Consider the following 25,815-nt stretch of genomic DNA (forward strand, 5'->3'; position numbering starts at 1 on the left):
TAAATCACTTCCCTCCCAGCCTTTCAGTTTATCATCCGTGACTTGTGCATACTAGAAAATTTCCCCAAACCCTTTTCTTACTCTGATTGCACTGGGCATTGTCTGAAAGGAATGGCTCTCATTATCCTCCTTTGATAATTTACATTTTAATTCTATTTCCACAACAGCTGGCCTCTGCTTTGAAAAATGGTACAATAAATCCTTTGGGCACACCTCCTCCTCCTTTCCATCCTTTCCAAAGCATCATGTCTTCCAAAGAATTTACATCTGAAGCGGAAGACGTTCTCAGAGAATTTAAATGGATATTTATAGATCATCTAGAATTAACAAGAAGTTTGAAGAAGTTATGAGAAATATTCCTTTCATAATAAGTTTGATGGATTAAGACTTACTACACAAAAAAATCAAACATGTACCATATATATTAGTGAACAGAACATTTTTATTATCTTACTATTGCGAATAACTTTTTCAAAAACAATTTTTTCTTTTTATAAATTCACACAATCTATGGGAGGGCAAATACCTATCTGCCAAGTGTGTAGTTACATCCATCTTTTCCTAAGGGCTTCCCTCAGGGACACCTGGGTGGCTGGCTCAGTGGCTGAGCGTCTGCCTTTGGCTCAGGTCTTGATCCCAGGGTCCTGGGATGGAGTCCCAGAGGGAGCCTGCTTCTCCCTCTGCCTACGTCTCTGTGTCTCTCATGAATAAATAAAAATCTTAAAAAAAAAAAAAAAGCCTTGTCTCAGTCTCATCTTTCCAACAGCTCACATTATTTGTATCACTCATGTTAATATAGAACGATACTATAACTTGGTTCCTATTAAGGCCAGTACATATATGGCCAGTACTCCTTCAAGTACTTTTCTTTCTTTAAGATTTTTTTTTTATTTATTTGAGAGTGAGCACAAGCCTGGGCCAGAGAGAGGAGAAGCAGACTCCCTGCTGAGCAGGGAGCTTGATTCGGAGCTTGATCCTAGGACCAAAAGATTATGACCTGAGCTGAAGGCAGATCCTTAACATACTAAGCCACCCAGGTACCCCCTCTAAGTATTTTTAAGTAGGTAAATTAGTGATGTGGTAAGTGTTCATTTATAACTTGTTTGGTTAACCAGGGGATGGGACATGGTTGTCTTCCCCTACTCTATAGTAAGTTCCTAGAAAGTAAGGATGCAGTCTTCTTCATACTGCTAACATGACTCATCACAAGAGGGGGCTCATAACTGGTTCTTAATAAGCATTTGCTGAATATAAAATAGGTGCCCACAATGGATAGTTTGAAAGGCACCTCATAATGCCAACCTTCCCTAATTAAAAACAAAAACAAAAAAAAACAAAAACCTTATCTCTATAGCACTTTAATCATTGAAATCTTTGCTGGGCATATAGCTAGCTAACATGACAAACTGATTTGTGCAAAAGTGGGAATTAATTCAATGTCTTTTCAATTAACCATAGAATGTGAAGTGGTCTTGGAGACAATTATATTCATCCCCTCATTTTGTGATTAGAAAACTGAGGCACAGAGAATAAATAATTTTCCTAAGGCCTCAATAGGAGTTGTAGAGTGATAATGCTTTCTGCATCTTAAACAAAGGTAAAGATTGAGATTTTAGAGAAATGGATTTTTTTCTTTTTAAGAGAAAGGGACAGGGTCAGTTCCTTAAAATATTACTACCAAAAAAAGAGTCATTATTTCCTTTTTTGGTATAATGCTAAATAAGCTGTGTTAAGCTTTTTTGGGATTCTCAACTACTTTCTCTAAAATCATTCATTATTCAAACATATTTGCTGACCCTTCCCTTCATCCACATAATTTTCTTGGCAGTAGGGATACCCTGTGGGTACTCTACAAAAAAATAAATAAAAATCATATAGTGACTAAGAGATCTTAATAATGAGATTACTGAATTTCTCAAAGATATTTAAAAAGTGAACTACTCTATGGAAATGTTTACACCCTACATGCAATGATCTAGAGAGATAAATATAAGTGCAAAATAATAGAAAGTTTTTGATTCATCATGAAAAAGTTACTGTGTCAACCATACCAAACAATAAAATAAGGGTCTGTAAAATATTATTTTCATTTACATCCTCATCCAAATAAATTCAGTACAATGCCCATGTCTCTTCACGTTGTATATCCCAGAATCAATTTATGGCATTACTTAATATTGACTTAAAATGTGAACCGCTTAGACTTAAGTCCCAAGGGCTACAGTTGCTTAGTTTTCAGCTGTTAAAAAATGGCTGATTAAAGCAGTGGATGACAGACATGTCTAATATGTGGGAATTCTGTTGCCTTTTTCTTTGGCATTAGAACATTTTGTTCAACCTGTTTTACTTCCTGAGAAAGAAGAAATTGTTATCCTAAAAGTCAGCTCTAGTTTGACTTCCAGATTCTTAGATTTAAAAACAAAACAAAACAAAAACTTGAGAGATCTCTGACAGCCATCTTCATTTGAAAGACAATGGAACAGGGCCAAAGAAGTTGTAGATTTTTTTGGAGGGAACTTCCTTTATGAGTCTATGCTAAGACAAGTTACTCTTTGTAAAACCAACATGCACACACGCATTAGGCATCTTGGTCAAAGGAGTATAGGTATTGATAAATGTGGACCTTGGCAATCACTCATAGTTGTAGAATTAGGTAATCAGGTGTGTAGTCCTATCAATGACAAGTGAAACAGCAGCAGCAATGTGGGCTCAAAGAAATAACAATGCAATGTAAAGGTGAAGTGATTGCCATAAGACTCCACTCTCTGTTCTCCATTTTATCTTCTCTCACTTCGGACATGAAGAAAAAAATTTATGATGAGTCAATGTACAAAATGATACATGCATATATCCATGTATAAGTGTTTGACTTAAATTATATTAATTTAAGTAGTGATAGAATAAAACTCAGTAAATTACACTTTAAGTAGAAAATGAAATTCTCTTAGATTTGGCATGAATTTTTCCAACAAAGAGTCAATTTTTCTTCTAATATTAGATTACGCTATAACTAATTATATAACATAGTTATCTCAAATTCAAAATACTGTTTCAGTGTTTACTACATCATGTGTGCAGATACATCATGTGCGCACTGACATTTCCTATGGCACTCTCCTTGGGTAGATCTGAGAATCATTACCAAGTGGTCCCTAATTGATAACTGTTTTTTTTTTCCTCAGGCTAATGGTCACATAAAAGCTCCCTTATCCATTATGCCATTTCTAGAAGAGTCAAACAAAAACATCTCACTATGAATTTAATAGGACAGTCAAAATTAGTCCAACTATTTAATTCCAATGTATTAACAAGACCTATTATTAAAATCAGAAGACAACAGTATCACTTCACATGAAGAGCATGTAGAATAAGAAAAATTAAAACTTGTGGTTTCTTTTTTTTTAAGACTTTATTTATTTATTCATGAGAGACAAAGAAAGAGAGGCAGAGACCTAGGCAGAAGGAGAAGCAGGGTCCCTGCGGGGAGCCCGATGCAGGACTCGATCCCAGGACCCCAGGATCATGACCTGAGCCAAAGGTAGCTGCTCAACCACTGAGCCACCCAGGTGCCCCAAAGCTTATAGTTTCTTATACCATGGGTCCTAGATGTCAATTTGGAGTGAGAAAACCTCACACAGCATTCTGGAGAGAAGGTGACAATATTTAAGTATCTGAATTCTATTCCCCAGAGTATTTCCATAGTCATGAACTCATAAAAGAGAGAATATATTGGGTTTTGGCAGCTTCCTGCCAGGATCACTTGAGTCCTGAGGGTTGAAAAATCATTTGAAAGGCATTTGTGACCACAGCCACAGTAAAAGGTTCAGAAACAACAAACCATCCCATATTTTTAAATGTGAGGACGTTAGATTTAATAATATCATATTTACATAAAAGTCACAGTTTATATGTGAGAAAATTATTTCAGTTGCGGAAACTGAATAACAAGAGCAATGCAATCTGTTCTAATTTAATAGCAAACATGATTGAAATGCCATACCACCTTCACTTCTGGAAAGTTAGAAAACTATGAGCACACATTTAATGAAAAGTGGCTCTCTCATGAAAATATAGAAAGTAGCCTTATTTACACTTTACCTTTTTCTAAAAAAGGATTCAAACGATAAGGAAAAAAGAAATCACTAGTAAGAAAATAAATCACAGAAGAGTTAGCATGTGAAATGCTTAAGTTCTTAAGAGTTACTGGACATGGCACACAATTTTATTCTGGGGGTACTAGAGGCCGAGAAAAAAAATGTAAACACACCCTGTGCCTATATGATGAAACTAATCCAGTGGTTTAGGATTACAGTATCTACTATGTTCTGATTTGAGAGAAATCTAAAGATTCTCTCCATGTGCCTTCATAAACGGAAATATGCAATGATTGCCCTTAGATAGTCTACATCTATTTGTGACCTCTTAAAAGTATGATGACCTAATTTCAAAGACCTTTTCTAGATTCATGTTAAAATAGGACAGTATATGCCAGGAGTCGGTAAGGCACAGTCCATAGGTTAAATGTGCCGATCACCTTTATTTGTAGATAAAGTTTAATTGGAACACTTCAATGCCCATTTGTTTCCATATTGCTTATGGCTGTTTTCTTGCTACAACAACAGAGCTGAGTAGTTGCAACAGAAAGTATACGTGACCTACAAAGCCTAAATGTTGTCTACCTGGCCCTTTACAGAACAGCTTGCTGACCCCTACCATGTGATACAAGTTATAAAGATATTAAAACTTTTCAGAATGCAAATATTTAAAATCAGAAATAAACAGAAAAAATATTTTTGTAATATTTGGGGAAAATCTGTGTTTACTTAAATATATACGCATGTGTCATTGATTTTAATAGCGGTTTACTGTATTAATTTGTGAAGTCATGCGGTCTATTTCCAATATAGCCCAGAAATCAAAGAAGTTATATTGAAATTTGTCCTTATTTCTTCACGCTGTTTTCCAAAGCCACGGTCCTTTTAAAAATACTTATTTTGCATGCATGTGACATACCCTAAAAAAAGCTCATATTATAGTTCTACATGGCTCCTAACTCTTCTGGCTTCCTCAAATCTTCTGGAAGATGTCAAAGGGCTGGCATTCCTGACTCCATCCCCATCAGTGTTGTCTACTCCTATTCATTGGTATCGATATTTTCTCAGACGTTCATGAAAATGTCTGAAACGTAGTTTCCAAACAAATCTCTTAGTCTCACACTCTAAATAGGTTGGTGTCCCTATGCTATGCCAGATATAGAAATTCTAAACCTGCCACTCTACCCTCTCAAATTTGTCTTGCTGATTGTGGGATATTACGTTCCTCCTTCACTGATTTCCAAACCCTTCACTCCAATGGTCTTAGGATAAAACCAAACTCCTACTAAACCCAGTGTTTAAGGACCTCTACAAATCCAAGACTACTTTCCAATCCCACTCTTCTCCAAAAGGAATCCTCTATTGCAGGCAATCTGGTTTACTTTTCTCATTGTCATCTCAGTGCCTTCGCTTTTACTACCATCCTACCTGGGCACTCTTCCAAACCCAGCCACTTATGCAGCCCCACTCCACATTCTGCTTCCCACATGAAATCTTTAGCTTCTGCATATGGTGATATATCTCCCTCTGAATTTGCATAGCATTTATAGGCCATACTATTCTTTATCATTTATCTTATTGTGTGTTATATTCTTTTTTGGTTTTATATCGTAAATTTCTAGTCAATGTCAATTAGAGAAGAGCAATATGCTATATATTTTATATTCTGTAGCATAAGCATGATTGTACACTTAGAAGAAAATTACTATTTCTTTTTAAAGCCTGATCATCAATCCTTTAAAATAACATTTTCCTTTTTATTTGATGGTTAGTGATATCTCAATATTAAAAAGCCCACATTTGAATAAAATTCCAAGAACAATACTTAGTTTAATGTATATTAGAATTATTTCTTGGTTTGTTATTCATACTTTTAATATTTAATTTGAGTAACTGCAAGCCTGGGGAACAGACATATCACTCTATCTAATGGTTCCATATTAAATCAATTTACATCATGATTTAATTAATCCTAAAACCAAAACAAAATTGAGTCAAGGAAAGAAGCTTGACAAAAAAATAAATAAATAAACAATTCAATTCTTTATTGTAAAATAAAAATACTAATTTCTCCTACATTGTGTGACATATCGAAAATTTCCTGTAAATAACATTACATCAAGGAACAAAAAAAAATTAATAGTTCTGTTTTCTACTGAGGAATGCCTAGAAAAAAGTAAGCAGCCTTGAAGTAGGCCAGAAGTAAAATCAATCAAATGTCAAGCAAACTGTGTTTAATGCTGGATTCAATAGATTATTACACCAGGTCTACAAATATCTGAAAAGTACATTAAATATCTTAGTATAAGTAATATATGCATGATCATTAATCTCACAGGAGATTCAAGATCATCATAAAATTGGGATCAGCTCACTTACTAAATTCTCAGAATACTTAAGCCATTGCCTCCAAGAAGCAAAATATGTGTTACTCTGCTATGTAATTTATTTATAAATACCGGTACCATGTTGGTTCTTGCTTGGCACCTGGCCTTGTTTACCACTAAAGCTGCTGTGGAGAAATAGCCAAAAAACACAACCATATTGAAATTAGAATGATTTCTGTGACTGCTTTTCTCAAATATGTATCTGTACTTTTCTCCTTAGGTTTGCTTTTTAAAAGTCAGTTTTGAGTAAAAAAAGGATATAAGAGGTTAAGATAACTTATACATGTAATTTCCCAATATCTGAAGATAATGACACAGTTTGGGTTACTTATGTGTAGAGCATTATAATAGACCAGGTTAACATAAATCTAATTTTATCCCCACCATCGATTTCTGACTTTCTAAATTATTTCTCTCTTGTGATTTAACACATTAGTGAATAAGATACAGGTACACCTACAGGGATTCAGAAAATATAATTAATTTGAAAGCTTTTATGAGATTCCCAAAAAATTCTGCTTCTGTTACCTTAAAAATTAGAATGCACTGCATATCAAAACCCCTTATCTTGGTCAAGAGGACCTGTGTGGCCTGGTACTTGTCTTCTGCTCATCTCCTTTCCTACATCCCTTTATCACGCTCATTAGACTCCAGTGCCACTGACCTTATATTTGTTTCTCAAATATGTCAGGCTTCTTCCTGCTTCAAAGCTATTTTGTATGCTGTTTCCATTACTTGAAAATTCACGCTATACCCTCCCCCTCCATTACCATGGCTATTTCTCATTACTGAATCTCCAAAGACAGCCTATCCCATCCCAAATAAGCTCTATTGTACGTTTTTGTTTCTTCTTCCTTATAGCAATTACCTGTTTCAAATGTTCATTCATTTATTCATTTGTTAGTTTCTGTCTCATAAATTCCCTGAGGGTGGGAATTTGTATGATATATCCCAATATCCTACACATTCAGAAAAATTCTTGCTGCATAATAAGGATACACTAGCCATCTGTTACATAAATGAATGATTTATGTTCCATGATGTTAGAAATGCCCATAGCTCACTAGCCTGATATTTAAGTGGAAGAAAGATAGATAGTGAATCTATACCAAGGAAGAATGTCATTTTCTATTCCAAGGAAAAATGTCATTTACTGAAGGGTATTATTTTAATTTCCTGGAGATCATGTAGATTTTCTAATTATCAAATTCAATAAACCACAATTAAGAGGAGCACAGAATAACTTATTTTTAAAAATTTGCCTTCGTAAAGTGTAGATTCCTGGTGTGCAGTTAAGATGATTTTTTCTGTATTTATGACTCAAAATACAAAAACTTAAGGGAAAACAATATGCACAACCCAGTCTTTTGCAATTGTGCATGGAACTATTTTAAGGAATTCTCTTACATCTACTCAGTGATAAAATAGTCGCTCCAATTCTGACGAGTGATTGAACATGTTCATCTAGAGAAATAGGATATACTATATCACATTCTCTAACAGAAGGGTAACATTAGAATTCCTTCACTCCCTAGGTAGTGATATTGTTTCGGTTTTCAGTGACTAGGAATGTTTCTCTTTAAATATTTAAGCATGATTTCTGCTTAATTTCTTCCCTCCAAGATGCTTTTCATGCCTTTCGAATATTTGTCAACTTAAGACTCTACAATGCCTAAGCAGCATGGGTTGCAGGTGAAGCTCTACTGAACACAGCAACCACAGCAACACCTAATTCTCATTTAGTTTGCTGTCTCCTTGGAAGAAGTGAAAAATAAGAAGGATGGAGCACTGGAGACAGAGAAACAAAACAGGAAGACGTACAAGAGAGTAAGAAAGTAAGAGGCCCACAGCCTTTCTAGCTCACTTCCTCTCAGCTAAAAATATGAAAGCTGGGGGAAACACAAAAGGAAAGCTATTTTTGAGAAAATTTCATGTTGCTAGAGGTCAGAAAAAAAGTTTCAATCTGGCTATTTTTGTTGGATTCCCCTTGTACACAGAGCCAAGTTTAAACACAGTCTCCAGCAATCTGGAGGCATCAGTATAGATAGTTCAAGCTCTGAGAAAAGCTCCTTGGCTTTCCAAGTACCTTGAGTCTGAGCACACATCCCCAGAGAATTTAAACTTCTGTTTTAAGAGATCCAAACCGCAGGAATGGGCCTGGGCAGGAGCCCTGTCAGTGTTTCCTGGATCAGGTTTAGTTAGTCTCACCATTTTCAGAAGTGTGGCTGGCATGTCGCTAGTTGGAACGGCCTTAGAATTCCAAATCCCTCCCTCTTTTGTGTCCATGGGAAAGTCACAGTTGAGTCACAAGGTTGGGCAGGTATGACTGTCACTTCACCGAACCCCTTCAGCTCAGAAAACGGTCATATAATCAGAACTGGAAATGGAGAGTCAGAGTGGAATGGTACCTCACTGGCGCCCTCAACAAGCACTGAGCAGGAGCCAGAATGGCTGAGTCTTAAGCCTGGCTCCACCTCTCAGGACCTTGGGTAAGCCACTTAACAGCTCCCTGTACCGGTTTATTTATACATATACCAGAGGTTCACACCATCTGCTCTTGCCAGTCCCTCTTTCCCTTCAAACATCATCTAATTTATATATAATTAGCAAGTCTTAAGAACCAATGTCCCTTCTGCAATGGGGTACAGAAGTTAAGAACACAATTAATGCCATTAAGTAAAGAATACAATTAATGACATTTTATGTTTTCAGCTATGTAAGTACATAATCCTTTTAAGCCACTAATTAATAGGGTTACAAAGAGCTACTCTGTTTATATAGACTATAAATATATTAGAAGCCAAAGGAAAAGATTTTATTAAAAATCAAAAATCAGTTTATTCATTTGCAATATCAGCTTTTTAATGGGAAACTTTAGATTCTTATCACATACCCTCATGTAGTCTTTAAGAAGGGGTTGAAATAAGGAGTGACGCTGTCCGGGATTGTGCAGTTTTCATAAACTCTAATTTTGAGAGTGACCACCCTCACATCTATTCAAAACAAAAGGAATAAAAATCATGGAACTGGTGACTGAATATGAAATATATAAGAACTGTAAAAACAAAACAAAACAAAACACCACAAAACCTCAATTTCACCAAGAGCCGCTACTCAGTAGTCTATAACAATTTCCATCATGTAATCTATGAATGAGGCAAGTTTGGTTTGAAGCACAATGGCCAAAGCCCATTTAAATAAACCCTAGACCACACTCAATTTATTGTTTGAGAAGATATTTGGCTTACAGTAGGATGCTTAGTGCTTTCTGGATGCTTTCTTGACAGTAAAATTTCTAAAGATCTATCAACTCTGGCTTCTGCTGTTTCAGTGAAGATAAACTGCATTTTGCATGCAAAAGTAGTGCTACCTACACTTCTTAAAAGATAAATTTAAGGGTCATATTTCAATTTAGGACATTTTTATCAAAACAGAGATGTTTTTATTTTGGGCACAGTATTTAGCTTTACCATTTGATTTCAATAATGGAAAATGGAATCTGGACTATATCTCTAAACAGAAAAGTATACAAATAGGTTGAAATTCATCCGATCTGATTTCATTAATGAACACCCATAACATCATTTTTCTTTTCTTTTTTTAAAAAGATTGTATTTATTTATTCAAGAGAGAGAGAAGCGACAGAGAGAGAGCACACGTGTGTACGTGGTGGAGTGGGTGGTAGGGTAGGAGCGGGCGAAGCGGACTCCCTGCTGTGCTGAGCAGGGAGCTTAGATGCTGGGCTCCATCCCAGGACCCTAAGATCATGACCCAAGCTGAAGGCAGATGCTTAATCAACTGAGCCACCCAGGTGCCCCATAAAATTGTTTTTCTTATCAAATTGTATTTAATATCAAATGTTCACATGTGGAACATCATAGTATAGTTTTTCATTTTCTCAAAGTCAACTGATTGCAAAATAATTTATTTCAACTATAAAAAATGGAGTACTTCTAAAAGACTGTCTACAAAGATTATTACACACACACACACACACACACACACACACAAATACTACCAACCTAGCCCTTTGTGAGACACAAGGCAAACAAATTTCATGTGATCAAAAGCTACTATATGTACTGACTCCATATTATTGTCCACTGAAGAAAAAAACTTTATGCTCTTGGTTGCAAACTTTTTCAAACAATAAATGGTAAGTATGTGCAGTAAATTAATGAATGAGGTCTTGTCCCAACTATACTCAATAACATTAACATAAAAAGAATACATAGCTGAATCCTTAAACTTTTTTGCCTGTTTTTAAAAATGAGCCAAAGAAATATAGTATCATACAAAAAGTAAGCAGCATCTTGTTTAAAATATTGTTCTGCCAAAAATCTGCATACACTTACGGAAAGACTAACCACAATTTTGAGAGGTTCAAGGCCCAAATAAAATAATAAAACTTCACAGCTGATCATCAATTGCTTTAGTGTCAGTGACAGTGATGCTGCATCATTCTTTCTAAGACAATAAAATTGAGAACATGTTTCGGTATCAACTCATTATAGAATTTCACTGTTGTCCATGAACAATACAACACAGTACTGTTACAACTGTTACAACAATAACATGTAGCCAACTATAAGCCATTAACACTTAAATAAGGTAATGTGAAAGGCTCATATCGGCATCATTAGTTAGCATCAAATTAATAGAATTTGTGTATTTACTAATGAGTTTGCTTTAAATGTAATAGACCTAGATAGTTAAATGATGAAATATTCTCATGGATATTCAGGCACTGTCTTTTATGATCATTTTGAAATGGATTCAAGATGGCTAATGATGATGTTGTTCAGAGCAATGTAATTAGAAATATTTTATACAAAACTGAATTCATCTAGTTCAATATTTTCTGATTGGTCATTGAGTAGTTGGTACTCAAAATATTAAGTATTTATCTGTGGAATTAGTTAACTAGCATTAACTGAAGACAATGGATTGACTGACACATAATGACTTTAATAGTCAATTTAATTTATAAAAATAGCTGAACCATTTTACTTGGTGTCAGGTAAGAAAAATGACAAAAAAAAGTAGTTGGTTAACCAGATTTTTCACTTTGAAAACAATTAGTGGTATAGATGTACTATTTTTACCTGCAGATTTAAAAAAATAATAATTTAAAGAATGCTGGTGAAGACACAGTTGGGATGAGCACTTAGATTTAAGATAAGGGAACCTGGGTAAACTTGGTTTAAATCATGGGAAGAAACAAGGTAGTAACTTTTCTTCCAGATTCAGAAAGGCCTCCTAGAGGCAAAACACACAATCAAAGACTAGTATACAAGGAAAAGATTATTCAAGGCTAGAGGATAAAGAAGGCAAGATCAAAGAAAGAGCCAAGACAGGGATAGAGCACTGAGGAGGGAGAGAAGGTAGCATAAAACTGCATGTTAAATGAGAAATATAGATGTAATGGAAAATAAAGTCAATAAAAATAGCAAGCTATACAGTATTTGCATTTTCTAATGATCAATGATTTTTTGCCAACACAAATTGAAAAGAAAGAGCAAAGAAAGGGAAGAAGAAAAGAAAGAAAAAGTCTGGGGGAAGAAGGAAGGAAAAAAGGAAACAAAGAAGGGGAAAGTCAAGCTGTGTGACCTTATTACAAGTAAATTTATTTTCTCTATAAGACTTATTAACATAACAAAAAAGCAAAAAACAAAAAAGAAATTTGTTGCCTCTGGCGAGTTTTAATGGAAAACAAATCGTTTAAAACTTTCCCCAAAGCCCACAATATAAGTTAACCAACTGAAAGAGGAAATCCTGAGCTCTTTATTGTGTCTAAATTCCCAGAGAATTTCATTAAAATGTAGAAGTAATAAGTATCATGTTAAAATACTATAACTCAAAGGAAAGCTTATTTCTCTTGAACAGGAGAGATTAAGTTCAAAGATTAGATTCAAAGTGTTTTCCCTAAAAAGTCAACTAATTGTATTCACGTTGTTTTAAAATTTTTGATACACTACAGAATTGCTTCCAATAAGCATCTTTTATAAATTTCATAAGGAAACACCTACAGCCTTAGTTCAAAGTAATGACAGGGAAGAATATGGACAAAACATTATGAGGAGGTAGAAAAACAAAACAGATTTCTTACTTCTCCAACCACTTAGACGCAGGCTCTTCTCCATCCGGAATCAAATATTAACAATGAGAACATGCTTTCGTTCTTCGGTTCTCCTCCTACTGCAACCCACCCACTCACCCAAACTTCTCCACAGACCTTTCCCCTTGATTTTGGTGCTTTGTCTATCATCTCTGACTTCATAGTTCTTTAACTGCTTTTGAGGCCTGGAATCAACTCCTAGGACTGATAATCCCTTGAAAATAACCGAAGTTGCTTCTCAGAAAACTATGAATTTTAACTTTCGTGTGCTTACAGCACTTAAAGATATTACTTTCTACAGCTGATTGATGGAAGTGCTTGAGGGCCTATCAGTATTTGCAGTATGTATGCGTATATATACATGCACACAAACAAAGAGTTATATTTTATCATGCCCTAATTAAAAATATATAAATATATATGGACTCGAAAGGTAGGTATACATTAGGATATTTATGTAACTGATGCATAACAGCTTGTCTTTGAGATGCTGGGACATCTCCTCTGTCCAAATGCAGTCCCTTGCTCTCTGCGTTGTAGCTGTAATACAACAACTACTCATCTGAACGTCCCCTCTTACAAAAGAAATAAATTCTTCTAATTTTATTTGTAAATTTCTTAAAGCCAGGGACCATGTCTGCTATATTTTTGATATTACATAGCCTGCAGTATGATTATTTCTAATAGGTGACATATAAATGAATAATAAATAAATAGGAATAAATGCTCTCCTAAAAGCTAATTTGTACTGAGAATAATACTATTAAAGAATACTAGTAATAGTAATAGAGAAGTCTAACATTCAAATGTGAGATTAAAATGGTGTAGAGGGGAAAATTGGTGAAATGATCAAAATACTCTCCATATCAGAGGTATAGAACGAGTAGATCAAGACAATGACAATAATAAAGATATAGAGAGAATTAAGGTAGCAAAAACAACTGATATACCAAAAGAATCAGATATGAATCAGAGAGCTTAATAGCATCTTTAATTCATGGATCAGAGACAAAAGAGCTTATGACTTTTTCAGAATATTATCTTCAGGTTCATGCATCTAGTAATGACTTACCTAATGACTACTGTTAGCATTAAGGAGAATAGTATTGACCTGGGGGTATTGTTGTCACCTACTATAACTGTTATTTCAGATTCTTTATCTTAATCTGTCACAAGGAAATGAAGAATTGAAGACTTCATTCATCAGAATAATCTAATTCAATACTAAAATCCCCAAGTTGGTTTCAGATAGTCTGTCTCCCGTGGATATTGATGAATAATTTAGGGATGCACACACTGCTATGTATGCATCTAAACAAACATAATAACTATTTAATTTTCAAGTCCAACAGTGGAACTATAGTTCTCAAAGTAGTCCAGTCTGTTATCCAGTTGCTAGTAAAATTCAACACAAAATATGTGTGTCCTAAGAAAACATGCAAGGATACACTAACAAATATTTTTTCTTCCTTCTCCCTTCTGATGTTTAGAAAATTTGCAAATTGATTTAAGCCAAAAGTGGTAAAGGAATGAAATAGTTCCTTCAGGCTTAGATTCTGTGCCAAGTTTCATTTCTGGCTGCATATTTTTGTCCAAGTTCAAGATCTCTGAAAAGAAATACTTTGAAAAGAAGTACTTAAAAGAGAAAATATCCCTTTAACCTCAGCAAAGCAATATTAGTAGAGGCTGCTATGGGATGAGAAGGGCTTCTGCCTAGGGATGGGCGTGCTCCTGGTGTTTGGTTTCCACTGAGAGGATGTCTGCTCTCTCAATGAATCTGAAGTAGCTACTATGATGAGGTAATGGCTGTGCCAGTTTCACTGGGTCATGCTCTCTCAGCACATTCTTTCTCCTCCCGGAGTAGGTGCTGTAAACAAGTCATCCTGAGAGGGTGGCGGTGGAGAATTAACAAATCCTACATTCAAAATTCCTGAGACATCTATCTCTGCTTTTGGTAGTCGAGACCCAACCAGAAGCTTAAAGTGGCACCACCAGCCAGAAAGAAACAGGTTATTTGCTTGACAAGAAGAAGGGGAAAAATAAGAGAGGAGAGAAACAAAGAAAATGAAAACTAATGTAATCAAAAATTTTAAAAGAAGCTCAATTTTTAAATTACTTAGATCTCCAGGTGTATGTGTATTAGACAATTTTCTACTTACATGTAAAATTTTTTTAAACTTCTGGAAATTAAATGGTATTACAGCAAACTATGAAATACTATAAATTAACATGAAATAAGTCACGAACAGATAAGCAGCATGGACCAATGATCTTAAAGGCACAATAGCTTCATAACATGCAAATCATGAATACAGATGTAAACCTATGGTCATCAAAGAAAATTATCAGAAAATCAATGTTACAATACACACACAAATACAATATTCTTTATTGAAAGAAAAAAATGCCACCTACCTTTACTTGGAGGGAGGATGCTTTTGTGCATAAACGGGAGAGGGTTGACTGAAACACCCAGGATTTACAAATTCATAAAGATTTCTACCGAAATACACCTATTGCCCAGTTAAACGGGTGTTTGTGTCACAGTCAGGTGAAAGGCTATAATCTTCCTCTTGGGCATTCTAAAGGGCTTTTATTTATTTAGTCTATTTTCATTGCCAAAAAAAATATAATTGCCCACAATGAAATGACAGCATGACAGAGCTATGCTTTATACTGGGCTGGTACCTGAAGCTCAAGCCCAGGACATTTTGCATAATGTGGCTCACATAAAAGGCTTTGTTCTCCATCGCCTCACTGCGGCTGCAAACCTCAATTTCAGTTTGCAGTCATTTCCTCTCCTGGATCAACCATTTTTAAATAAATTATACCTTTAACATTTGAGTTAGTTCCTTGCCAACATCCATTAATCCCTCTCCCTCACATTCAAAATTATATATCACCCCAACAATATTTTTTTGTTCTGCACTAGAGTTCAGTCACACCATAATCCTCAAACCCTCAAAAAAAAATTTACAAAGATTTGTCCTTTAAGTATCTATTCCCTTTTGCAATATTATGTATAGTGTATTATATGTGTGCATGTGTGTGTGTGATGTGTACAAGTGCACACATGTGCATGAGTATGTATGTGTATGCATTTAAACGAAAACCCTTCACATTGTGTCAGTTTTAAGTGTCCATGTCCTGGAAGCATTATGCTAAGGGCTTACAGCAGATGGCACACAGCAATTGTTATAAACGGGCTTGTTGCTAATGAAAGCTTTTTATTTTCTGACAAAAATCCTGAAGCCTTGATGCCAGGCAGTATAACATCAATTCCAGTTTTCAAAGATGCCTTTTTTTTCCTGACCCCATCTGCTTTACTACCCTCACCCCTCCCCTACACACACCCAAACACACCTCCCCACTCCTGGCTCCTTTCATACACTCCTTTAAATCTCCATCCTTAAACAAAAGACTAGGTTGGGGAAGGACGAAACTCGGCATTGCGGGCCCCCAAAAGCCTTTTAAAAAGAAAAAGAATAGACAGACTGTAGGTGCAGGCTTCCCACCCCCATCGCTTGAAACAGAAAGACTGTGTGGACGTTCAAGCTCATCCAGACATATTTTCGTGTCCCGCCCTCCAACACGACCAGACACTTGATTTTTTCATTTTCCTAAAATCATATTTATCAATTTTCTTCTTCCAGCTATTTTTGGAAGAATTACAAGGAAAATGATTTCAAATTGAAAAGGCTTCCCCAACTCACTCATTCGTCAGTGTGCAGGTCTCTGCAGCTAGAGGGACCAAAAAAAAAAAAAAAAACTCTACCCCCCCCCCCCCATTATCTTTGTATGACCCACTCCTCGTCTTTCTACAGCTCAGGTGATACTGGCTCTGAACGCACAGGGCTATCCTAACCCGACGTAAGTTCCCGGGGCTTCAAAGTGGTACCTAGCAAGGTCACAGGCTGTCCTAGGAACCTAGGGCCAGGAAGCAGCAGCAGCGCCCATTGCCCTGCTCTGTGCGGACACCTGGGGAGGCCGGGCCCGAGGCTGCCGCCAGGTGGGAGGCGGGACAGGCGGCCAACCTGCGCCGGCTTCCAACACACAGGGGACCAGACAGCCCTGCCCACCCTTTCCCGGCTGAGGCTCCGTCCACGCACTGAGCCAAGCGGGGGAAGGAAAGGCGTCCTGCACGGAAGCCGAGGTGGGGCGGCTCTCTTACCTGGACTGGACGGATGCACCCGCGGGGGCCGCTGCCTGCGCTCCCGGACTGGACGACTCGGTGCCCTCCGGTGAAGGTGGAGGGGAGACGGGGCAGGGGAAGGAGGAGAAGAGAAAGAAGCGGAAGGAAAGAAAGGGGAGCGAGGAGGAGGAGGAGAAGGAGGAGGAGGAGAAGGAGGAGGAGGAGGATGCTGCTGCCTCGCGGCCGCCGAGAGCCCGCGCAGCCCGAGCGCCCGGCCCAGTCTGAGCACCGCCCTGGCCGGGGCTCCCGTAGCCACCGCCCCGCCCCGGCCCCGCCCCCCGCGGCCGCCGCCCCGCCCCGGCCCCGCCCCGCGGCCACGCCCCGGCCCCGCCCCCGCGGTCCCCGCCCCGCCCCGGCCCCGCCCCGCGGCCACGCCCCGGCCACGCCCCCGCGGTCCCCGCCCCGCCCCGGCCCCGCCTCCCCATGCGGACGCCTGCAGGCGGCTCGGCGGGGCCCCAGCGGCAGTGCCCCGCAGGGGGAGCGCGGCCCGGCCTCCTCCGCCGCCGCAGGACACCGCTCCGGGGCCGCCGGCCACGCGGGGCTCCAGAGAGTCCCCCTCCGCCGCCACCGAAGGGAGGCCAGCTCCCTCGGGCCTGAGACACCCAGCGGACCTCCTCCTCTGACACCTGGGGGGGAATTGGTGTCCCCATAAATGCCCTCCTTTCCTTCTCTTGTCACTGTGAGGCGAGGGGCCCCGCTACCCCTCCGCGCAGAAGGCTCGCTGGCCTCGCTTGCACAAACCTGACAGCGGTTGCATCCGGAAAATGGGGGGGGGGGGGGTGATGGGGGGGGCATGAGGAGAGAGAGCAACTCTGGTCAGTACTAAGGGAGCAATGGCTAAGAATTTAGATGTCTTTGCCACTAACCAGATGCATTCATTCATTTTTTCATTCAACAAATGTTTAATGATGCCTACCCCATCCGGCCCTGTTCTAGGCACTGTAGAAACAGTGAATAAAACAGACTCCTCTGCCTCCCTCCCCCTACCCAAAACTACTGCCTTCAGGGATTTTATTACACGCTAGATAGCTAGATGTATGCTCCAGAGTCCCCCATCTTAATCTAATTCACAGTATATGAGTGAGGATAAAAATATTAACCCTACCCCTCTGCCGTGTTTAATATGAGGATATAATTGCATCATGAATAAGAAGAGTCTGTGAAGAGTATAAAGAATAAGAATAATGAATTAGAAAACACAGAAAATGTTGACTTTGAAATGTTGCCATTAAAAATAACACCTTAGATACTTCTGAAAGTGATAGGACCAATGGGGAAAACAGATGATTCTTTACCTCAGAATCTTCATAATCAGAGAACGGCACTTTATTATAAGTGAGAGAGGTAAGATGCAACTCAGAGTTGCTTCAAGCATGTCTATCAAGTTGTAACAGGTGTTTTTAAGGTCAGCCGAGAGAGTGAGGTGTGGCTTGTACAATTTCACAGTGCTGATGAAACAGCACTTATAATTTGGTTTTGTCCCTTTATTATCCGTAGAATCATAGATCTATAGAACATTAGAGTTGATTTCCTAGAGTTGATTCCTAGTGATTTTCCAATACATCTGGTTAAATTCCCTCAATTTTCAGATGGAAAAAAGAAACCTAATGATAAGAGGCTGTGAAGATGAAAAACTATAACAGCAAACTCTGAAACCCTGGCCTCTGAAGTCACACCCCATGCTCTCTGTATTGCTTCCCTCCACCCAGCTTCACCCCATATCTCGGTGACGCTTCCAGTGAGGTTGGAAGTATCAGGGCACACCCAAGTAGCAGGGAAGTTGGAGGAGTTAGGTCTCTTCCTCAGAACAGGGCCTGCTTGAGAATAGATCTTAGGAGACTTATGAAACCATATGAGGGATGGAAGGAAGATTATGAATCCTGCCAGGGTGTTAGCAAACTGACAGGCATGACCTAGCACACTGGTGCAGATGCTCACTGAGAGTATCTCCAGTACAATTATTGTTTCTCAGTTCTGTTAATTCTGTGCTATTTGATACAAGAACCACATTCCAAAAGGACGGCACTCCCTGCTGCCTTCTTTTGCTTCAGGAAGAATTCCCCTGAGTCTGCATCAACTCTGAGCTTAAAGTAGATGATGTACCTCGAGCACAATCCTGCCCATCCTCATGTTCTGCAAGCAAAATATTATTCTAGCTTTGCAGAAGTCAAGGGTTGCAAGTCTTACAATGTTATTACTGTCTTTCAAAAATCTTTTGAATCATCTAGTGTTTGCATTTCTGTATAAATTTTCACGCCAACTTATCAATTTCTATAAAAATAATGCTGTTTTTTAGTTGAACTTATGTTCAATTTATACATCAAGTTTTGCAGAATTGCCATCTTAGCAATATTGAATCTTCTAATCCATGAACATGGTATAGGCCTCTATTTCTTTAGATATTCTTGAGGTTTTATTAAAAATACATATATATTAATAAGCTTTATTTCTCATAATGCTTTTGTAATTACAGAGAAAAATTAAACAGAAAGTATAGAGAATTCCTAATATACTTCCTTTCCTTCTGCCCAGACTTTCTTCTATTAGTAACATCCTGCATGGATATGTTACACCTGTTACAACTGTACTCTTGTCCCCATGTGGCAGCCACGAGGACATCAGGCATCCACGAGACATTTTAGTTCTTCCGTCATGAAGCATCTCCCATGAGGAGCTGGGCCAAGTTCACTGGGCTCTGCCTTTAGGGCACATTAGACATTATTATTAATAAAGAGAATAGTTTACATTAAAGCTTGCTCTTGGCCTTGTAGTTTTGCAGATTTTGCCAAATGTATACTGTCATGTATCTACCATTTACAGGATGATATAGAATAGTTCACTGCCCTAAAAATCCCCTGGGCCCTACTTATGCCTCTCTCTTCTTTCTCCTCCCTACCCAGATGTCATATAGTTGAAATCATACAATACATAGCCCTTTCACTATAGATTGGCTTCTTTCATTTAGTAGTAAGCATATGAGATCTTTTCATGCTTTGTCCTGGCTTGATAGCTCATTTCTTTTTATCACTGAATAATATTTCATTGTATGAATGTACCAGTTTACCTACTCACCTATTGAAGACATCTTGATTGCTTCTAATTTTTGACAATCATGACTAAAGCTGCTATAAACATTCAAGTTCAGGTTTTTGTGCTGACATATGTTTTCAGCTCATTTAAGTAAATATCTAGGAGCACAGTTGCTGAATTGTATAGTAGACTGTTTAGCCTTGTAAGAGGCTGCCAAACTGTCTTCCAAAGTAGTTGTACTTTTCCACCAATAATGAACAAAAATTCCCGTTGCTCCACATCCTCAACAGTATTTGGTGTTGTCAGTGCTTTAGATTTTAGACTTTCTGATAGTTCTGCCTCATTGATACATATGTTTGCAATTCTATCAGTGAACCCTGCCTCCTGGTTAGAGTAATCAAACTGTAAACTCTGAGGCTTTTTTTTTTTTTTTTGAAGGAAAACACCAACTGGGAACTAGTAAATCTACCACCCCCAGGAAAAGCGGTAACTACTGAAACAATATAAATTGCCTGGTACTGGGGGGTATAAAGAAAAAAGGAGAAGCTATCTAAAAACAACACCAAGTGGATATTGTGGCCTGCCCATCGTGCTTCTAATAGCCTGGTATGCAGTAAAAAAGCCTCATGACTCATGGTGGATGACCATGGACTACCAAGAACTGAATAAAGTAGTACCTCCCCCTGACCCACCCAGGAAGGTAACATGCTGTACTGGACTTAGCAAGTGATTTTTTCAGTATAAATTTGGCTGCTAAGTCCAAAGATGATTTTGCCTTCATAAGTGAGGGGCAACAATGGACCTTTCAAGTATTTCCATAAGGCTACTTGCACAGCCCCACAAGACGTCATGAGATGCTATCCAAAGATCTGTCCTTGTCGTCCTTCCGCGAATCAGTAAAATGAGTCCATTACATTGATGACATAATGTTTTCATGTAAAGACTTGCCTCTGCTGCAAGACATTCTGCAGACTTTTCTGGAACATCTGTGAGGGAGAGGATGGGCAGTGAACCCACAGAATTTTAAGATCCAGGGACTGCCGTAAAATTGTGGGAAGTCCTTTGGTTGAGTAGAGACACATGTTGTCTCAGACACTATGATTATTAAGGTGCAAGCCTATCCCTGAGGACATGAGAGAAGTACAAGAGTTTGTATGGATTTGGGGATTTTGAAGGACCTGGCACAGTGTCTCCATCTCCTATGCCATCTGACAAATAAAGGATACATGTGAGACTGGGAATCAGTGTAACAAACTGCCTTCGAGAAAGCAAAAATACTAGTGAAAGAGATTGGAGTTCTGGGCTCCCATCTGAGTTAGATATGTCCATGACTCTAGAAGGTATAGGTTGGACACTGTGGCAGAGACAACAGAAGGAGAGAATACCCCTAGGATTTTGGACACAGCTGTGGAAGGTACAGAAACCTGATATACCTCCAAAAGCAATAGCTTCCAGCAGGGCATATAGCACTCTCCAGGTAGAGCCTCTCATGAAGGAACAACATGTCATGGTAAGAGCTTCCCTTCTTATCAAGGGATGGGTTAGAAATCTGTTCCATCCACCCACTTCTGCTGTAGTTCAAACTCCCACTTTAACCAAGACCTACTTATAGCAGAGGAGCACTCTACTATCAGCTCACTCTCTCTAGAAATACAGTACTATTAGGCACCATAGAGTATGTAGAGCTTCTAAATACCTCTGCCCCATTCCTATGGTGGTCTTTTTGGCCAATATAGAGGGAGTGGAGAAAATTCTCCCTGATGCACAGAAAGAGATGGGTCTGGTCGGGGCAACCCATCCACACAAACTGCAGCCCAATACTGACACCATCTGGGTGGAAATAGGAACAAACCACAGCAGCTACTGGGATGAACTCCCAGTGGTTTGGCTGGTGTTCATTCATGAACCCTGACCATTAACCCTTTACACTGACAGCTGGGCTGTTTTAAAAGGGTGGATGATTATGAATAAGACTTTCTGGGGTCAAGATATGTGGAAAGAGGGCAGCCTGGGTGGCTCAGTGGTTTAGCGCCGCCTTCAGCCCAGGGCATGATCCTGGAGACCCAGGATCAAGTCCCACATCGGGCTCCCTGCATGGAGCCTGCTTCTCCCTCTGCCTGTGTCTCTGCCTCTCTCTTTCTCTCTGTGTCTCTCATGAATAAATAAATAAAATCTTAAAAAAAAAGATATGCGGAAAGACATTTGTGTTCGCCTGCAAGAGTCTGAGGCAATCCTCACAGTCTTCTATGTCCCAGCTCATAAGGTGTGTGTTGACACCCCTTGACCATCAGGAAGCTGAAGCCCTAGCTTGGGTACAAGCCCTAGCAATGGATGCTTCAGTAGATGCAGCAGATTGAGTGCTAAAAAGAGCAACCACCATAGCACCCAGTAGGGGTGATGCATGCCAAGGATACAGGATTGAAATACAATGACTTGGTTAATACAGTAACAGCATGTTCTGTGTGTTCTAGACAACATCAAGGTAACTGCCAAAGGAATCTTGAACCATCCACTGGAGTTCCCAACCAGTAAGGGATTGGCAAATTACTGATACTGTCTCCTTTCCTCTGAGTGAGGATTCTAAGTATGCCTTGGCTTGTGTGGAAACACTTGGTCTGGCCTAACCCAAGCTTACCCTTGTTGCTGCACAAACCAGGCTGCCCACCATTAGGGTATTTGAGGAGCTAAGGATCACGTATAGATGTCATCATTGAATAGACAGTGATGGGGGGAGGTCACATTTCAAAGGTTATGATGTGTAAGATTGGGCAAAAGAACATAACATTGAATGGAGGTTCTATTTTCCTATAACATACAAGCAGCAGGCAGGGTTAGTCGAAAGGAAGAATGGAATGTTTTAAAGCAGCAGACTGAATTACTAACAGGTAAAACCACCTTGGCTAGGTGGTACTTTCTCAGGTTTTAATACATTTGAGTCATCAACTAGTAGGCCCTGTTGCTCTGTATGTCAGACTGGGAACACCTGCCAAAATGCCCAATACTGTAAACAATGTAGAAATTTTGGGAAATAGCCATTGTTCTGATTCTCATTGGGGTAATGCTGCTGAGAACACCAAGCTCCATCACACCTGGGAAAGGCATCATTGACTAGAATTTGCAATGGGACATCTCTCCTGGATGGGGAGTTACTTTGCACCACTGGTTAAGAGGGAACTACTCATTCTCCACTGGGATCCCGTTTTCCTGCTGCATATTGGACCTGTTGAAACACACCATATCTGGAATGGAAAATGTATCAGTGAAAGAGGGAAGGAGGTGGGGTCCTGGTCTGGTATATGCCATCTGGTACATTTCCTCACACTGGACAGTGCTGCTTCCCTTGACCAACAGGTCAAATTCCTAAAGCTGTAACACATTCACATCTAAGGACCAGGCCACAAGTTTAATTCTTATGGAAGGGCAAGACCCTCCCATAGAAGTTCCTACTAAATATCCATCTTTTCAACCTTAGACATCTGCTGTTCCTGTGGTGCCCAGTCATGAGATGGGTACCTGATGAAAATGCCTTTCTACAATGCCCCCCCCCAATATGCCTGGCTAAGAAATGAATCCAATTATTGGATATGTAGGCACTAGCCCTTTCTAGCTTGTCATGGTTGCCATGGTGGGTATCACTACTCCAGGGAAGGGGTTGGAAGCACTACAACCGTACATTAAGGAAGAGCAAACTAGGACTAATATTCTTAATTCACCTGATACTGACTTAGAAACCTGTGGCACACACTATCAATAACCCTGGGCATGGGGATTCCTCTTCTATCAAACTACACAGGCAGCCCGTCAAACTGCTGACTGGAAGGATCCTAAAAATGTCACTATCAAGGCTATGAGTGGCTACGCTCAGATTTAGGATGGGTTCCTGCGGCTCAACTCAGTTTATGCAGATTTGAGCACAGATGCACCCTTATTCCAGGTTGGGAACAGAAAAATGTCAAACAGAACCAAACTAATTTGACCAAGAATATGGGATGGATATTACTGGAAATGTGTAGCCATTCTGTTATATGAAGGATAGCAATAGTTTGGCACTAACTAGTCATGCCACTCAGGTGCGTACTGGGAAGCCCTGAATGAATCCCAATGGTTGTGAGATAGAAATCTTTGTGGCTTCTACCTGTGTAGTCTGTGTGGTTGGGCTGCTGTACCCCAGGTTTTCTCTGAACATATAGGGAAGAATCTGCCCCTTGGTAAGAAAACTTGCCAAACTCCCTCTTCTCAAGGGTAGATGGGCACAGTCTGTCTTCTTTCTACTGCTATGATCATTTGGCCGCTTTTTCCCTCTCCTTTGGCCTGGAGGATATTATAGCACATAGAAAAAATGTCCCTACTAAATTCAGCCAATAACCTTAAATGACAGCCTTCAAATTTTGTCTTTGCTGAACACCTAAGTGACTCTAACAAGAAAAGCTGTCCTCCAGAATAGAATGGCCTTTATTACTGCTTTGCAAGAAGACACCTGCGCCATTATCCAGACAGAAGGTTGTACATTCCTACCTGATGAGTCTACTAGTGTATCATCTTTATTAAATCACACGAGGATACAAGTGAATACTCTGAGTGATCCCCCCCCTCCACACACCCTAGGGGACTTAATAAATTAGTGGTTTGGATCATGTGGCTCTCAGTAGAAAAAAAAATTGTTACTTAAATTTCATTATCTTAATCTGTGGTTTTTTCCTGCATGTGTCTATACCATTGCTGTCATATCTGCCTCCAATGCCAGATAGAGTCAAATGAATCACCTCTGTGCTAGTGACACCCCTTGCTTACCGCTCAGGGTATGCTACACACAAATGAGATATTTAAGACTGTAGGCGATGGGCACCAGAGAGGTGCAGGGTTAGAAGAGGTCATCGAGAGGATGTGACCATGGGTAGACCTGTGAGCTGGTTTGGGCCTATCAGCAGCTTCTTACCTCCTCTCCTGTCCTTTGAATGAACATTCTGCTCACCATTCCCACAGTGGGAGCAGTTTTCAAGGATGTATCTGTGAGAGAACAAAGTGTTGCCAAGGACATCTGAACCCAGGTAAGGCCTCTTAGAAACATTTTTCCTGGCAGGCGAGCACAGAAATCTATTCATTTTGTGGCTGTCCACAACAAGCCTCGAATGTAAGTCCCCTTGCTTATTAATCTTTCCACCTACCAACCTGAAGAAAGAAGAATCTTTTCTTCTTTCTTCCTTGCCCTCCTTTACAGGGGACCAGTTTCAGATTTCACCCGGTGTGCTCCTGAGCTTCCCAAGTGATCTAATAATCCCACCTTCCGTAAAGGCTTTGTGCACAGGTATTACAAAGAATTCTCAGAACTCAATAATATGAAGATACACAACCCATCTCAGCTCTCCACCAAAAGACTAAATATTTGAGTAGATGCCTTTACCACAGAATATATAGGAGTGGCTACTAAGAACATGGAAAGATGCCACATATAGCCTAGAAAGAATATAATTACAAAGACCGACAATACTGAGTGTCAGTGTGGATGTGAAGACATTGGAATTCTCCTACCTTGATGGTAATAGAATAAAGCTCGACACTTACTTGGGAAAACTATCAGTTTCTTAAAAATGTACATGTGCACTTACATATACCTAGGTGCTCCACTCTCAGTTCTCTGCCCAAGAAAAAGGAAACGTATGTCCACGCCAAGATGTTCATCTTCATGTTCAGAGCAGCATAATTCATGCCAGCTGAAAACTAGAAGCCACCCTTATGTCACAGAACTCATGAGCAGATAATAGAGTTCTGGGCTAGAATGCTACCACACAATGATGGGACCGGGTGCTGATATGTGCAACAAGCAGGACGAACCTCAAAGACATTTGCCTAAATTCAAGAAGCCAGACACAAAAGATTACTTATTGTATGATTTCATCCGTGTGAAATTTTAGAAAAGCCAAAACAACCAAAATAGAGAGTAGACGGCTGGCTGCCTGAGGTGAAGAGTGGGAACAGTTGACTACAAACCAGCAC

At 39.3% G+C, this 25,815-nt stretch overlaps 1 protein-coding gene across 18 annotated transcripts in view; it reads right to left on the reverse strand.

The window, feature by feature from the left end:
* MAP2 (microtubule associated protein 2) overlaps positions 1-25,566 on the reverse strand; it is a 294,178-nt gene extending 268,612 nt beyond the window's left edge. For 17 of the 18 annotated variants that reach the window (XM_072812966.1, XM_072812961.1, XM_072812954.1 and 14 more), the window contains exon 1: positions 25,428-25,566. The gene's annotated coding sequence lies outside the window, so the exon portion shown is untranslated. Of the gene's footprint in view, positions 1-16,770; positions 16,862-25,427 lie in introns of those variants that run through there. The other variant, XM_072812947.1, reaches the window with a different exon arrangement.
* Positions 25,567-25,815: the final 249 nt, after the last annotated feature.

The sequence above is a fragment of the Canis lupus genome, chromosome 36 (genome assembly GCF_048164855.1).
Source record: "Canis lupus baileyi chromosome 36, mCanLup2.hap1, whole genome shotgun sequence".
In the NCBI taxonomy this organism is placed as follows: Eukaryota; Metazoa; Chordata; class Mammalia; order Carnivora; family Canidae; genus Canis; species Canis lupus.